This window comes from Rhinoderma darwinii, assembly GCF_050947455.1.
Source record: "Rhinoderma darwinii isolate aRhiDar2 chromosome 2 unlocalized genomic scaffold, aRhiDar2.hap1 SUPER_2_unloc_40, whole genome shotgun sequence".
Lineage (NCBI taxonomy): Eukaryota > Metazoa > Chordata > Amphibia > Anura > Rhinodermatidae > Rhinoderma > Rhinoderma darwinii.
In genome coordinates, this window is record NW_027461708.1 from 419,111 (window position 1) to 435,966 (window position 16,856).

Genomic DNA, 16,856 nt, shown 5'->3' on the forward strand with positions numbered 1-16,856 from the left:
GGGACCAGGACGGGGAGCAGCGTTTAAGGAGGGAAGCATGAAAGACGTCGTGTATGCGGAAGGATGGGGGCAGCTCCAGACGGAAGGATACAGGGTTGAGGACTTCAATGACCTTATAAGGCCCAATAAATCGGGGAGCAAACTTCCTGGACGGGACCTTAAGGCGCAAGTTCCTGGACGACAACCAGACCAAATCCCCGACGACAAACCGGGGGTTAGCAGAACGTCTACTATCCGCCTGAATCTTTTGTGCGCTCTGGGACGCCTCTAGGTTCTTCTGAACCTGGGCCCAGACAGTGCACAGTTCCCGATGAACCTCCTCTGCCTCAGGATTATTGGAACAACCAGGGGAGACGGAGGAGAACCTTGGGTTAAACCCGAAATTACAGAAAAACGGGGAGACCCCTGACGAGTTACTGACCCGGTTATTCAGGGAAAATTCAGCAAGGGGAAGGAATGAGACCCAATCGAATTGACAGTCAGAGATGAAACACCTTAAATATTGTTCCAGGGATTGGTTGGTCCTTTCCGTTTGGCCGTTAGTTTCGGGATGGAAGGCGGAGGAGAAGGACAGATCAATCTCCAACTTTTTACAAAAGGCTCTCCAAAATAAGGAAACAAATTGTACCCCTCTGTCCGAAACGATATTGACTGGGGCCCCATGGAGACGCAGGATGTGTTTCACAAACAAAGAAGCTAACGTCTTGGCGTTAGGTAGCTTCTTAAGGGGCACAAAGTGGCACATCTTGCTGAAGCGGTCGACTACCACCCACACCACCGACTTGCCCTGAGATGGAGGCAAATCGGTGATAAAATCCATGGAGATATGGGTCCAAGGTCTCTGGGGAATGGGCAAGGGACGTAGTAGGCCCGCAGGTCGGGACCTAGGGGTTTTGGACCTAGCGCAAACCTCACAAGCGGCGACGTAAGCCCTAACATCTTTAGGCAACCCAGGCCACCAATAGTTTCTGGTAATGAGGTGTTTGGTGCCCAAGATGCCAGGATGACCAGATAGAGCGGAGTCATGGTTTTCCCTGAGTACCCTCAGCCGGTATTGCAGGGGAACAAACAGTTTGTCCCCAGGGACGTTCCCGGGAGCTGCACCCTGATCAGCCGCGATATCAGAAGCTAAATCAGAATCCGTGGCAGAGACGATTATACCAGGGGGTAAAATACAAGCGGGATCCTTCTCGGAAGGAGGATTGGCCATGAAACTACGTGACAGAGCATCAGCCTTAATATTCTTGGACCCAGCCCTATAGGTAACCAAGAAATTAAATCTGGTAAAGAATAGTGCCCACCGAGCTTGTCTAGGATTAAGCCTCCGGGCCGATTCTAGGAAAACCAGATTCTTGTGATCCGTAAGGACCGTTACCTGGTGTCTGGCCCCCTCCAGGAAGTGCCGCCACTCCTCAAAAGCCCATTTAATGGCTAGAAGTTCGCGGTTGCCAATATCATAGTTACTCTCCGTGGGCGAAAACTTCCTAGAGAAGTAAGCACAGGGGCGGAGATGGGTGAGGGAGCTGGTACCCTGGGACAAGACGGCCCCCACTCCCACCTCGGAAGCGTCAACCTCCACAATAAATGGCTCCTCTTGGTTGGGCTGAATCAGCACGGGGGCCGAGATAAAGCACTTCTTGAGAGTCTCAAAGGCCTGGACGGCCTCAGGGGGCCAATGGAGGACATCAGCACCCTTGCGGGTAAGGTCCGTAAGAGGCTTAGCGACGACCGAGAAGTTGGCAATAAATCTCCTGTAATAGTTGGCGAACCCTAAAAAACACTGTAACGCCTTAAGGGAGGCAGGTTGGACCCATTCCGCCACAGCTTGAACCTTGGCAGGGTCCATGCGGAATTCATGAGGAGTGAGGATTTGCCCTAAAAATGGTATCTCCTGTACCCCAAAGACACATTTTTCAGTCTTAGCAAACAGATTATTCTCCCGAAGGACCTGGAGCACCTTCCTGACATGCTCCACGTGAGAGGACCAGTCCTTGGAAAACACCAGTATGTCATCAAGGTACACAACAAGAAAATTACCCAGGTACTCTCTCAGGATTTCATTAATAAAATTCTGGAAGACAGCAGGGGCGTTACACAACCCAAAGGGCATGACCAGGTATTCGAAATGACCCTCGGGTGTGTTGAACGCAGTTTTCCACTCATCCCCCTCTTTGATGCGGATAAGGTTATATGCCCCCCGTAGATCGAACTTAGAAAACCATTGGGCTCCCTGAACCTGATTAAAAAGATCCGGAATCAAAGGAAGTGGGTACTGGTTCCTTACAGTGACCTTATTCAGGTTACGATAATCAATGCACGGCCTAAGACCACCATCCTTCTTCCCCACGAAGAAGAAGCCAGCACCTACAGGAGAAGTCGAGGGGCGAATGAAACCCTTGGCCAGGCATTCCTGGATATACACCCTCATGGCTTCACGTTCAGGACATGAAAGATTAAATATCCTACCTTTAGGAAGCTTGGCACCAGGCACCAAATCGATAGCGCAATCGTAATCTCTATGGGGGGGCAACACCTCGGAGGCCTCCTTAGAAAACACATCGGCGAAGTCCTGAACGAACTCAGGAAGCGTGTTTACCTCCTCCCGGGGAGAAATAGAGTTAACAGAAAGACATGACATAAGACATTCATTACCCCATTTGGTGAGATCCCCAGTATTCCAATCAAACGTGGGATTATGCAACTGCAACCAGGGAAGGCCTAAAACCAGATCAGACGATAATCCCTGCATTACCAGTACAGAGCACTGCTCCAAATGCATGGAGCCAACCAGGAGTTCAAAAACAGGAGTATGCTGAGTAAAATAACCATTAGCAAGGGGAGTAGAGTCGATTCCTACTACAGGGATAGGATAAGGTAAATCAATACAAGGCATCTTTAGAGACATAGCAAATTCCACAGACATGATATTAGCAGATGAGCCAGAATCCACGAAAGCACTGCCCGTGGCAGACCGGCCAGCAAACGAGACCTGAAAGGGAAGCAAAATTTTATTGCGTTTCACATTAACGGGAAATACCTGTGCGCCCAAGTGACCTCCCCGATGATCACTTAGGCGCGGAAGTTTTCCGGCTTCTTATTCTTGTGCCTGGGACAGGTGTTCAGTAGATGCTTGTCGTCCCCACAGTAGAAGCAGAGACCGTTCATTCTGCGAAACTCCCTACGTTGTCGAGGGGACATGGAGGCCCCGAGTTGCATAGGTACCTCCGAGTCCTCCGTGGAGGGGCGAGGAGGCGGGACCTCGGGGGGGATCGCAGAAAAGTCAGAGGGGAGCACACTGAAGCGTTCTAGCTGACGTTCCCTGAGACGTCGGTCAAGTCGTACTGCTAGGGCCATAACCTGGTCAAGAGAGTCAGACGAGGGGTAGCTAACCAGCAGATCCTTCAGGGCGTCAGATAATCCTAACCTAAACTGGCACCTTAGGGCCGGATCGTTCCACTGAGAGGCTACGCACCACTTCCTAAAATCAGAACAGTATTCCTCAACCGGTCTCCTACCCTGACGTAAGGTCACCAACTGACTCTCGGCTAAAGCAGTCCTGTCAGTCTCGTCGTAAATGAGTCCGAGGGCAGAGAAAAAACGATCAACAGAGGAAAGTTCAGGGGCGTCAGGAGCCAAGGAGAAGGCCCACTCTTGGGGCCCTTCCTGGAGTCGGGATATGATGATACCCACCCGCTGGTTCTCGGAACCTGAGGAGTGGGGCTTAAGGCGGAAATATAGTCTGCAACTCTCCCGGAAGGAGAGAAACGTCTTACGGTCCCCTGAAAACCGGTCAGGTAACTTGAGGTCGGGTTCTAGAGGTGAGGTGGTGCGCCCAACCCTTTGGGCCAGGGCCTGGACCTGTAGGGAGAGGCCCTGCATCTGCTGGGTCAGGGTCTCAAGGGGGTCCATGATAGCGACAGCGTAGGAGAAATGGTAGACTAGGTAAGGGCTTGTTATTCTGTGGTGGCAGGAAGGAGGTGAAGGGAAAGTGAGCCCTAATCTACCCACCGCCCTGTCCCTGCCTACTTGCAACGACCCGCCCTAGGCGACGAGGTACAACTGGGCGGCGGTCCCTACGCTGTCTAAGTGCACAGGAAAACAAACAGGGAACACGCAAGGGAAGGGGCAGTAGCCACGGAACGCCACGAGGAAACGGAGCGGCGAACGAACAGTCAGGACCAGGACGAAGTGAGTAACCCGAGCGGGCACGGAGACAGAAGCAAGCCAGGGGCAAAGCAAAGCAAAGCAAGTCAAGTCAAGGAGAACTGCAGCAAGGCAGAAGCACGGCAGAAGCAGGCTGGAGCAAGCAGCAGTGGGGCCAGGAATCCAAAAGAATAACAAGCAATGAGGAAGAGAAAACTGCAGGTATAAATGGACAGGGGGCGGAGCTAACTCTGACTGACCAGGCCGCGATAGGCTCTCCCACTCCTGAGCCTGCCACCCTGATTGGTGGGAGCCGGTGTCAGTCTAAGAGGTCTGGCCTCAGGTGTCGACTGATTAACCCTGGGAGTCTCCACAGACGTAGTGCCTGGCAGATCCTTTACACATTGCTTGTTGCTTTTACATCCATGTATGGAAGAACCCCGGCAGGCATATGCCAATAAAAAGGGTCAATTTTTGGAGGGCTTGTCAAAAGCCATTGCTTGTTGCTTTTACATCCATGTATGGAAGAACCCCGGCAGGCATCTGCCAAAAACAGGGTCAATTTTTGGAGGGCTTGTCAAAAGCCATTGCTTGTTGCTTTTACATCCATGTATGGAAGAACCCCGGCAGGCATCTGCCAATAAAAAGGGTCAATTTTTGGAGGGCTTGTCAAAAGCCATTGCTTGTTGCTTTTACATTCATGTATGGAAGAACCCCGGCAGGCATCTGCCAAAAAAATGGGTCAATTTTTGGAGGGCTTGTCAAAAGCTATTGCTTGTTGCTTTTACATCTATGTATGGAAGAACCCCGGCAGGCATCTGCCAAAAAAAAGGGTCAATTTTTGGATGGCTTGTCAAAAGCCATTGCTTGTTGCTTTTACATCCATGTATGGAAGAACCCCGGCAGGCATCTGCCAATAAAAAGGGTCAATTTTTGGAGGGCTTGTCAAAAGCCATTGCTTTTTGCTTTTACATCTATGTATGGAAGAACCCCGACAGGCATCTGCCAATAAAAAGGGTCAATTTTTGGAGGGCTTGTCAAAAGCCATTGCTTGTTGCTTTTACATTCATGTATGGAAGAACCCCGGCAGGCATCTGCCAAAAAAAGGGTCAATTTTTGGAGGGCTTGTCAAAAGCCATTGCTTGTTGCTTTTACATCCATGTATGGAAGAACCCCGGCAGGCATCTGCCAAAAAAAAGGGTCAATTTTTGGAGGGCTTGTCAAAAGCCATTGCTTGTTGCTTTTACATTCATGTATGGAAGAACCCCCGGCAGGCATCTGCCCAAAAAAGGGTCAATTTTTGGAGGGCTTGTCAAAAGCCATTGCTTGTTGCTTTTACATTCATGTATGGAAGAACCCCGGCAGGCATCTGCCAAAAAAAAGGGTCAATTTTTGGAGGGCTTGTCAAAAGCCATTGCTTGTTGCTTTTACATCTATGTATGGAAGAACCCCGGCAGGCATCTGCCAAAAAAAAGGGTCAATTTTTGGATGGCTTGTCAAAAGCCATTGCTTGTTGCTTTTACATCCATGTATGGAAGAACCCCGGCAGGCATCTGCCAATAAAAAGGGTCAATTTTTGGAGGGCTTGTCAAAAGCCATTGCTTGTTGATTTTACATTCATGTATGGAAGAACCCCGGCAGGCATCTGCAAAAAAAAAGGGTCAATTTTTGGAGGGCTTGTCAAAACCCATTGCTTGTTGCTTTTACATCCATGTATGGAAGAACCCCGGCAGGCATCTGCCAATAAAAAGGGTCAATTTTTGGAGGGCTTGTCAAAAGCCATTGCTTGTTGCTTTTACATCTATGTATGGAAGAACCCCGGCAGGCATCTGTCAAAAAAAAGGGTAAATTTTTGGATGGCTTGTCAAAAGCCATTGCTTGTTGCTTTTAGATCCATGTATGGAAGAACCCCGGCAGGCATCTGCCACTAAAAAGGGTAAATTTTTGGAGAGCTTGTCAAAAGCCATTGCTTGTTGCTTATACATCCATGTATGGAAGAACCCCGGCAGGCATCTGCCAAAAAAAGGGTTAATTTTTGGAGGGCTTGTCAAAAGCCATTGCTTGTTGCTTTTACATCCATGTATGGAAGAACCCCGGCAGGCATCTGCCAATAAAAAGGGTCAATTTTTGGAGGGCTTGTCAAAAGTCATTGCTTGTTGCTTTTACATCTATGTATGGAAGAACCCCGGCAGGCATCTGCCAAAAAAAAGGGTACATTTTTGGAGGGCTTGTCAAAAGCCATTGCTTGTTGCTTTTACATCCATGTATGGAAGAACCCCGGCAGGCATCTGCCAATAAAAAGAGTCAATTTTTGGAGGGCTTGTCAAAAGCCATTGCTTGTTGCTTATACATCTATGTATGGAAGAACCCCGGCAGGCATCTGCCAAAAAAAGGGTCAATTTTTGGAGGGCTTGTCAAAAGCCATTGCTTGTTGCTTTTACATTCATGTATGGAAGAACCCCGGCAGGCATCTGCCAAAAAAAAGGGTCAATTTTTGGAGGGCTTGTCAAAAGTCATTGCTTGTTGCTTTTACATCTATGTATGGAAGAACCCCGGAAGGCATCTGCCAAAAAAAAGGGTCAATTTTTGGAGGGCTTGTCAAAAGCCATTGCTTGTTGCTTTTACATCCATGTATGGAAGAACCCCGGCAGGCATCTGCCAATAAAAAGGGTCAATTTTTGGAGGGCTTGTCAAAAGCCATTGCTTGTTGCTTTTACATCCATGTATGGAAGAACCCCGGCAGGCATCTACCAATAAAAAGGGTAAATTTTTGGAGGGCTTGTCAAAAGCCATTGCTTGTTGCTTTTACATACATGTATGGAAGAACCCCGGCAGGCATCTGCCAATAAAAAGGGTAAATTTTTGGAGGGCTTGTCAAAAGCCATTGCTTGTTGCTTTTACATCCATGTATGGAAGAACCCCGGCAGGCATCTACCAATAAAAAGGGTCAATTTTTGGAGGGCTTGTGAAAAGCCATTGCTTGTTGCTTTTACATTTATGTATGGAAGAACCCCGGCAGGCATCTGCCAATAAAAAGGGTCAATTTTTGGAGGGCTTGTCAAAAGCTATTGCTTGTTGCTTTTACATCCATGTATGGAAGAACCCCGGCAGTCATCTGCCACTAAAAAGGGTCAATTTTTGGAGGGCTTGTGAAAAGCCATTGCTTGTTGCTTTTACATCTATGTATGGAAGAACCCCGGCAGGCAAAAAAAAGGGTCAATTTTTGGAGGGCTTGTCAAAAGCCATTGCTTGTTGCTTTTACATCCATGTATGGAAGAACCCCGGCAGGCATCTGCCAATAAAAAGGGTCAATTTTTGGAGGGCTTGTCAAAAGCCATTGCTTGTTGCTTTTACATCCATGTATGGAAGAACCCCGGCAGGCATCTGCCAATAAAAAGGGTCAATTTTTGGAGGGCTTGTCAAAAGCCATTGCTTGTTGCTTTTACATCCATGTATGGAAGAACCCCGGCAGGCATCTGCCAATAAAAAGGGTCAATTTTTGGAGGACTTGTCAAAAGCCATTGCTTGTTGCTTTTACATCCATGTATGGAAGAACCCCGGCAGGCATCTGCCACTAAAAAGGGTCATTTTTTGGAGGGCTTGTCAAAAGCCATTGCTTGTTGCTTTTACATCTATGTATGGAAGAACCCCGGCAGGCATCTGCCAAAAAAAAGGGTCAATTTTTGGAGGGCTTGTCAAAAGCCAATGCTTGTTGCTTTTACATCTATGTATGGAAGAACCCCGGCAGGCATCTGCCAATAAAAAGGGTCAATTTTTGGAGGGCTTGTGAAAAGCCCCTGCTTGTTGCTTTTACATTCATGTATGGAAGAACCCCGGCAGGCATCTGCCAATAAAAGGGGTAAATTTTTGGAGGGCTTGTCAAAAGCCATTGCTTGTTGCTTTTACATCCATGTATGGAAGAACCCCGGCAGGTATCTTCCAATAAAAGGGGTAAATTTTGGGAGGGCTTGTCACAAGCCATTGCTTGTTGCTTTTACATCCATGTATGGAAGAACCCCGGCAGGCATCTGCCAATAAAAAGGGTAAATTTTTGGAGGGCTTGTCAAAAGCCATTGCTTGTTGCTTTTACATCTATGTATGGAAGAACCCCGGCAGGCATCTGCCAAAAAAAAGGGTCCATTTTTGGAGGGCTTGTCAAAAGCCATTGCTTGTTGCTTTTACATCCATGTATGGAAGAACCCCGGCAGGCATCTGCCAAAAAAAAGGGTAAATTTTTGGAGGGCTTGTCAAAAGCCAATGCTTGTTGCTTTTACATCTATGTATGGAAGAACCCCGGCAGGCATCTGCCAATAAAAAGGGTCAATTTTTGGAGGGCTTGTGAAAAGCCCCTGCTTGTTGCTTTTACATTCATGTATGGAAGAACCCCGGCAGGTATCTTCCAATAAAAGGGGTAAATTTTTGGAGGGCTTGTCAAAAGCCATTGCTTGTTGCTTTTACATCTATGTATGGAAGAACCCCGGCAGGCATCTGACAATAAAAGGGGTAAATTTTTGGAGGGCTTGTCAAAAGCCATTGCTTGTTGCTTTTACATCCATGTATGGAAGAACCCCGGCAGGTATCTTCCAATAAAAGGGGTAAATTTTTGGAGGGCTTGTCAAAAGCCATTGCTTGTTGCTTTTACATCCATGTATGGAAGAACCCCGGCAGGCATCTGCCAATAAAAAGGGTCAATTTTTGGAGGGCTTGTCAAAAGCCATTGCTTGTTGCTTTTACATCCATGTATGGAAGAACCCCGGCAGGCATCTGCCACTAAAAAGGGTCAATTTTTGGAGGGCTTGTGAAAACCCATTGCTTGTTGCTTTTACATCTATGTATGGAAGAACCCCGGCAGGCATCTGCCAAAAAAAAGGGTCAATTTTTGGAGGGCTTGTCAAAAGCCATTGCTTGTTGCTTTTACATCCATGTATGGAAGAACCCCGGCAGGCATCTGCCACTAAAAAGGGTCAATTTTTGGAGGGCTTGTCAAAAGCCATTGCTTGTTGCTTTTACATCCATGTATGGAAGAACCCCGGCAGGTATCTGCCAATAAAAAGGGTCAATTTTTGGAGGGCTTGTCAAAAGCCATTGCTTGTTGCTTTTAAATCCATGTATGGAAGAACCCCGGCAGGCATCCGCCAATAAAAAGGGTCAATTTTTGGAGGGCTTGTCAAAAGCCATTGCTTGTTGCTTTTACATCCATGTATGGAAGAACCCCGGCAGGCATCTGCCAATAAAAAGGGTCAATTTTTGGAGGGCTTGTCAAAAGCCATTGCTTGTTGCTTTTACATCTATGTATGGAAGAACCCCGGCAGGCATCTGCCAAAAAAAAGGGTCCATTTTTGGAGGGCTTGTCAAAAGCCATTGCTTGTTGCTTTTACATCCATGTATGGAAGAACCCCGGCAGGCATCTGCCAAAAAAAAGGGTAAATTTTTGGAGGGCTTGTCAAAAGCCAATGCTTGTTGCTTTTACATCTATGTATGGAAGAACCCCGGCAGGCATCTGCCAATAAAAAGGGTCAATTTTTGGAGGGCTTGTGAAAAGCCCCTGCTTGTTGCTTTTACATTCATGTATGGAAGAACCCCGGCAGGTATCTTCCAATAAAAGGGGTAAATTTTTGGAGGGCTTGTCAAAAAGCCATTGCTTGTTGCTTTTACATCTATGTATGGAAGAACCCCGGCAGGCATCTGACAATAAAAGGGGTAAATTTTTGGAGGGCTTGTCAAAAAGCCATTGCTTGTTGCTTTTACATCCATGTATGGAAGAACCCCGGCAGGTATCTTCCAATAAAAGGGGTAAATTTTTGGAGGGCTTGTCAAAAAGCCATTGCTTGTTGCTTTTACATCCATGTATGGAAGAACCCCGGCAGGCATCTGCCAATAAAAAGGGTCAATTTTTGGAGGGCTTGTCAAAAGCCATTGCTTGTTGCTTTTACATCCATGTATGGAAGAACCCCGGCAGGCATCTGCCACTAAAAAGGGTCAATTTTTGGAGGGCTTGTGAAAACCCATTGCTTGTTGCTTTTACATCTATGTATGGAAGAACCCCGGCAGGCATCTGCCAAAAAAAAGGGTCAATTTTGGAGGGCTTGTCAAAAGCCATTGCTTGTTGCTTTTACATCCATGTATGGAAGAACCCCGGCAGGCATCTGCCACTAAAAAGGGTCAATTTTTGGAGGGCTTGTCAAAAGCCATTGCTTGTTGCTTTTACATCCATGTATGGAAGAACCCCGGCAGGTATCTGCCAATAAAAAGGGTCAATTTTTGGAGGGCTTGTCAAAAGCCATTGCTTGTTGCTTTTAAATCCATGTATGGAAGAACCCCGGCAGGCATCCGCCAATAAAAAGGGTCAATTTTTGGAGGGCTTGTCAAAAGCCATTGCTTGTTGCTTTTACATCCATGTATGGAAGAACCCCGGCAGGCATCTGCCAATAAAAAGGGTCAATTTTTGGAGGGCTTGTGAAAAGCCATTGCTTGTTGCTTTTACATTCATGTATGGAAGAACCCCGGCAGGCATCTGCCAATAAAAAAGGTCAATTTTTGGAGGGCTTGTCAAAAGCCATTGCTTGTTGCTTTTACATCCATGTATGGAAGAACCCCGGCAGGCATCTGCCACTAAAAAGGGTCAATTTTTGGAGGGCTTGTCAAAAGCCATTGCTTGTTGCTTTTACATCCATGTATGGAAGAACCCCGGCAGGCATCTGCCAATAAAAAGGGTCAATTTTTGGAGGGCTTGTCAAAAGCCATTGCTTGTTGCTTTTACATCCATGTATGGAAGAACCCCGGCAGGCATCTGCCAATAAAAAGGGTCAATTTTTGGAGGGCTTGTCAAAAGCCATTGCTTGTTGCTTTTACATCCATGTATGGAAGAACCCCGGCAGGCATCTGCCACTAAAAAGGGTCAATTTTTGGAGGGCTTGTCAAAAGCCATTGCTTGTTGCTTTTACATCCATGTATGGAAGAACCCCGGCAGGTATCTGCCAATAAAAAGGGTCAATTTTTGGAGGGCTTGTCAAAAGCCATTGCTTGTTGCTTTTAAATCCATGTATGGAAGAACCCCGGCAGGCATCCGCCAATAAAAAGGGTCAATTTTTGGAGGGCTTGTCAAAAGCCATTGCTTTTTGCTTTTACATCTATGTATGGAAGAACCCCGGCAGGCATCTGCCAAAAAAAAGGGTCCATTTTTGGAGGGCTTGTCAAAAACCATTGCCTGTTGCTTTTACATCTATGTATGGAAGAACCCCGGCAGGCATCTGCCAAAAAAAAGGGTAAATTTTTGGAGGGCTTGTCAAAAGCCATTGCTTGTTGCTTTACATCCATGTATGGAAGAACCCCGGCAGGCATCTGCCAAAAAAAAGGGTCAATTTTTGGAGGGCTTGTCAAAAGCCATTGCTTGTTTCTTTTACATCCATGTATGGAAGAACCCCGGCAGGCATCTGCCAATAAAAAGGGTCAATTTTTGGAGGGCTTGTCAAAAGCCATTGCTTGTTGCTTTTACATCCATGTATGGAAGAACCCCGGCAGGCATCTGCCAAAAAAAAGGGTAAATTTTTGGAGGGCTTGTCAAAAGCCATTGCTTGTTGCTTTTACATCCATGTATGGAAGAACCCCGGCAGGCATCTGCCAATAAAAGGGGTACATTTTTGGAGGGCTTGTCAAAAGCCATTGCTTGTTGCTTTTACATCCATGTATGGAAGAACCCCGGCAGGCATCTGGCAATAAAAAGGGTAAATTTTTGGAGGGCTTGTGAAAAGCCATTGCTTGTTGCTTCTACATTCATGTATGGAAGAACCCCGGCAGGCATCTGCCAATAAAAGGGGTACATTTTTGGAGGGCTTGTCAAAAGCCATTGCTTGTTGCTTTTACATCCATGTATGGAAGAACCCCGGCAGGCATCTGCCAATAAAAGGGGTACATTTTTGGAGGGCTTGTCAAAAGCCATTGCTTGTTGCTTTTACATCCATGTATGGAAGAACCCCGGCAGGCATCTGCCAATAAAAGGGTACATTTTTGGAGGGCTTGTCAAAAGCCATTGCTTGTTGCTTTTACATCCATGTATGGAAGAACCCCGGCAGGCATCTGCCAATAAAAGGGGTACATTTTTGGAGGGCTTGTCAAAAGCCATTGCTTGTTGCTTTTACATCCATGTATGGAAGAACCCCGGCAGGCATCTGCCAATAAAAAGGGTAAATTTTTGGAGGGCTTGTCAAAAGCCATTGCTTGTTGCTTTTACATCCATGTATGGAAGAACCCCGGCAGGCATCTGCCAATAAAAAGGGTCAATTTTTGGAGGGCTTGTGAAAAGCCATTGCTTGTTGCTTTTACATTCATGTATGGAAGAACCCCGGCAGGCATCTGCCAATAAAAAAGGTCAATTTTTGGAGGGCTTGTCAAAAGCCATTGCTTGTTGCTTTTACATCCATGTATGGAAGAACCCCGGCAGGCATCTGCCAATAAAAAGGGTACATTTTTGGAGGGCTTGTCAAAAGCCATTGCTTGTTGCTTTTACATCTATGTATGGAAGAACCCCGGCAGGCATCTGCCAATAAAAAGGGTCAATTTTTGGAGGGCTTGTCAAAAGTCATTGCTTGTTGCTTTTACATTCATGTATGGAAGAACCCCGGCAGGCATCTGCCAATAAAAAGGGTCAATTTTTGGAGGGCTTGTCAAAAGCCATTGCTTGTTGCTTTTACATCCATGTATGGAAGAACCCCGGCAGGCATCTGCCAATAAAAGGGGTAAATTTTTGGAGGGCTTGTCAAAAGCCATTGCTTGTTGCTTTTACATCCATGTATGGAAGAACCCCGGCAGGCATCTGCCAATAAAAGGGGTACATTTTTGGAGGCCTTGTCGAAAGCCATTGCTTGTTGCTTTTACATCCATGTATGGAAGAACCCCGGCAGGCATCTGCCAATAAAAAGGGTCAATTTTTGGAGGGCTTGTCAAAAGCCATTGCTTGTTGCTTTTACATCCATGTATGGAAGAACCCCGGCAGGCATCTGCCAATAAAAAGGGTCAATTTTTGGAGGGCTTGTGAAAAGCCATTGCTTGTTGCTTTTACATCTATGTATGGAAGAACCCGGCAGGCAAAAAAAAGGGTCAATTTTTGGAGGGCTTGTCAAAAGCCATTGCTTGTTGCTTTTACATCCATGTATGGAAGAACCCCGGCAGGCATCTGCCAATAAAAAGGGTCAATTTTTGGAGGGCTTGTCAAAAGCCATTGCTAGTTGCTTTTACATCTATGTATGGAAGAACCCCGGCAGGCATCTGCCAATAAAAAGGGTCAATTTTTGGAGGGCTTGTGAAAAGCCATTGCTTGTTGCTTTTACATCTATGTATGGAAGAACCCCGGCAGGCATCTGCCAATAAAAAGGGTCAATTTTTGGAGGGCTTGTCAAAAGCCATTGCTTGTTGCTTTTACATCTATGTATGGAAGAACCCCGGCAGGCATCTGCCAATAAAAAGGGTCAATTTTTGGAGGGCTTGTGAAAAGCCCCTGCTTGTTGCTTTTACATTCATGTATGGAAGAACCCCGGCAGGCATCTGCCAATAAAAGGGGTAAATTTTTGGAGGGCTTGTCAAAAGCCATTGCTTGTTGCTTTTACATCCATGTATGGAAGAACCCCGGCAGGTATCTTCCAATAAAAGGGGTACATTTTTGGAGGGCTTGTCAAAAGCCATTGCTTGTTGCTTTTACATCCATGTATGGAAGAACCCCGGCAGGTATCTTCCAATAAAAGGGGTAAATTTTTGGAGGGCTTGTCAAAAGCCATTGCTTGTTGCTTTTACAGCCATGTATGGAAGAACCCCGGCAGGCATCTGCCAATAAAAAGGGTCAATTTTTGGAGGGCTTGTCAAAAGCCATTGCTTGTTGCTTTTACATCCATGTATGGAAGAACCCCGGCAGGCATCTGCCACTAAAAAGGGTCAATTTTTGGAGGGCTTGTGAAAAGCCATTGCTTGTTGCTTTTACATCTATGTATGGAAGAACCCCGGCAGGCAAAAAAAAGGGTCAATTTTTGGAGGGCTTGTCAAAAGCCATTGCTTGTTGCTTTTACATCCATGTATGGAAGAACCCCGGCAGGCATCTGCCAATAAAAAGGGACAATTTTTGGAGGGCTTGTCAAAAGCCATTGCTTGTTGCTTTTACATTCATGTATGGTAGAACCCCGGCAGGCATCTGCCAAAAAAAGGGTAGATTTTTGGAGGGCTTGTCAAAAGCCATTGCTTGTTGCTTTTACATCCATGTATGGAAGAACCCCGGCAGGCATCTGCCAATAAAAAGGGTCAATTTTTGGAGGGCTTGTCAAAAGCCATTGCTTGTTGCTTTTACATCTATGTATGGAAGAACCCCGGCAGGCATCTGCCAAAAAAAAGGGTCAATTTTTGGAGGGCTTGTCAAAAGCCATTGCTTGTTGCTTTTACATCTATGTATGGAAGAACCCCGGCAGTCATCTGCCAAAAAAAAGGGTACATTTTTGGAGGGCTTGTCAAAAGCCATTGCTTGTTGCTTTTACATCCATGTATGGAAGAACCCCGGCAGGCATCTTCCAATTAAAAGGGTCAATTTTTGGAGGGCTTGTCAAAAGCCATTGCTTGTTGCTTTTACATCTATGTATGGAAGAACCCCGGCAGGCATCTGCCAATTAAGAGGGTCAATTTTTGGAGGGCTTGTCAAAAGCCATTGCTTGTTGCTTTTACATCCATGTATGGAAGAACCCCGGCAGGCATCTGCCAAAAAAAGTGTACATTTTTGGAGGGCTTGTCAAAAGTCATTGCTTGTTGCTTTTACATCCATGTATGGAAGAACCCCGGCAGGCATCTGCCAATAAAAAGGGTAAATTTTTGGAGGGCTTGTCAAAAGCCAATGCTTGTTGCTTTTACATCTATGTATGGAAGAACCCCGGCAGGCATCTGCCAATAAAAAGGGTCAATTTTTGGAGGGCTTGTCAAAAGCCATTGCTTGTTGCTTTTACATCCATGTATGGAAGAACCCCGGCAGGCATCTGGCAATAAAAAGGGTAAATTTTTGGAGGGCTTGTGAAAAGCCATTGCTTGTTGCTTCTACATTCATGTATGGAAGAACCCCGGCAGGCATCTGCCAATAAAAGGGGTAAATTTTTGGAGGGCTTGTCAAAAGCCATTGCTTGTTGCTTTTACATCCATGTATGGAAGAACCCCGGCAGGTATCTTCCAATAAAAGGGGTAAATTTTTGGAGGGCTTGTCAAAAGCCATTGCTTGTTGCTTTTACATCCATGTATGGAAGAACCCCGGCAGGTATCTTCCAATAAAAGGGGTAAATTTTTGGAGGGCTTGTCAAAAGCCATTGCTTGTTGCTTTTACATCCATGTATGGAAGAACCCCGGCAGGTATCTTCCAATAAAAGGGGTAAATTTTTGGAGGGCTTGTCAAAAGCCATTGCTTGTTGCTTTTACATCCATGTATGGAAGAACCCCGGCAGGCATCGGCCAATAAAAAGGGTCAATTTTTGGAGGGCTTGTCAAAAGCCATTGCTTGTTGCTTTTACATCCATGTATGGAAGAACCCCGGCAGGCATCTGCCACTAAAAAGGGTCAATTTTTGGAGGGCTTGTGAAAAGCCATTGCTTGTTGCTTTTACATCTATGTATGGAAGAACCCCGGCAGGCAAAAAAAAGGGTCAATTTTTGGAGGGCTTGTCAAAAGCCATTGCTTGTTGCTTTTACATCCATGTATGGAAGAACCCCGGCAGGCATCTGCCAATAAAAAGGGACAATTTTTGGAGGGCTTGTCAAAAGCCATTGCTTGTTGCTTTTACATTCATGTATGGTAGAACCCCGGCAGGCATCTGCCAAAAAAAGGGTAGATTTTTGGAGGGCTTGTCAAAAGCCATTGCTTGTTGCTTTTACATGCATGTATGGAAGAACCCCGGCAGGCATCTGCCAATAAAAAGGGTCAATTTTTGGAGGGCTTGTCAAAAGCCATTGCTTGTTGCTTTTACATCTATGTATGGAAGAACCCCGGCAGGCATCTGCCAAAAAAAAGGGTCAATTTTTGGAGGGCTTGTCAAAAGCCATTGCTTGTTGCTTTTACATCTATGTATGGAAGAACCCCGGCAGTCATCTGCCAAAAAAAAGGGTCAATTTTTGGAGGGCTTGTCAAAAGCCATTGCTTGTTGCTTTCACATCCATGTATGGAAGAACCCCGGCAGGCATCTTCCAATTAAAAGGGTCAATTTTTGGAGGGCTTGTCAAAAGTCATTGCTTGTTGCTTTTACATCTATGTATGGAAGAACCCCGGCAGGCATCTGCCAAAAAAGGGTCAATTTTTGGAGGGCTTGTCAAAAGCCATTGCTTGTTGCTTTTACATCCATGTATGGAAGAACCCCGGCAGGCATCTGCCAATAAAAAGGGTACATTTTTGGAGGGCTTGTCAAAAGCCATTGCTTGTTGCTTTTACATCTATGTATGGAAGAACCCCGGCAGGCATCTGCCAATAAAAAGGGTACATTTTTGGAGGGCTTGACAAAAGCCATTGCTTGTTGCTTTTACATCTATGTATGGAAGAACCCCGGCAGGCATCTGCCAATAAAAAGGGACAATTTTTGGAGGGCTTGTCAAAAGCCATTGCTTGTTGCTTTTACATCCATGTATGGAAGAACCCCGGCAGGCATCTGCCAATAAAAAGGGTCAATTTTTGGAGGGCTTGTCAAAAGCCATTGCTTGTTGCTTTTACAT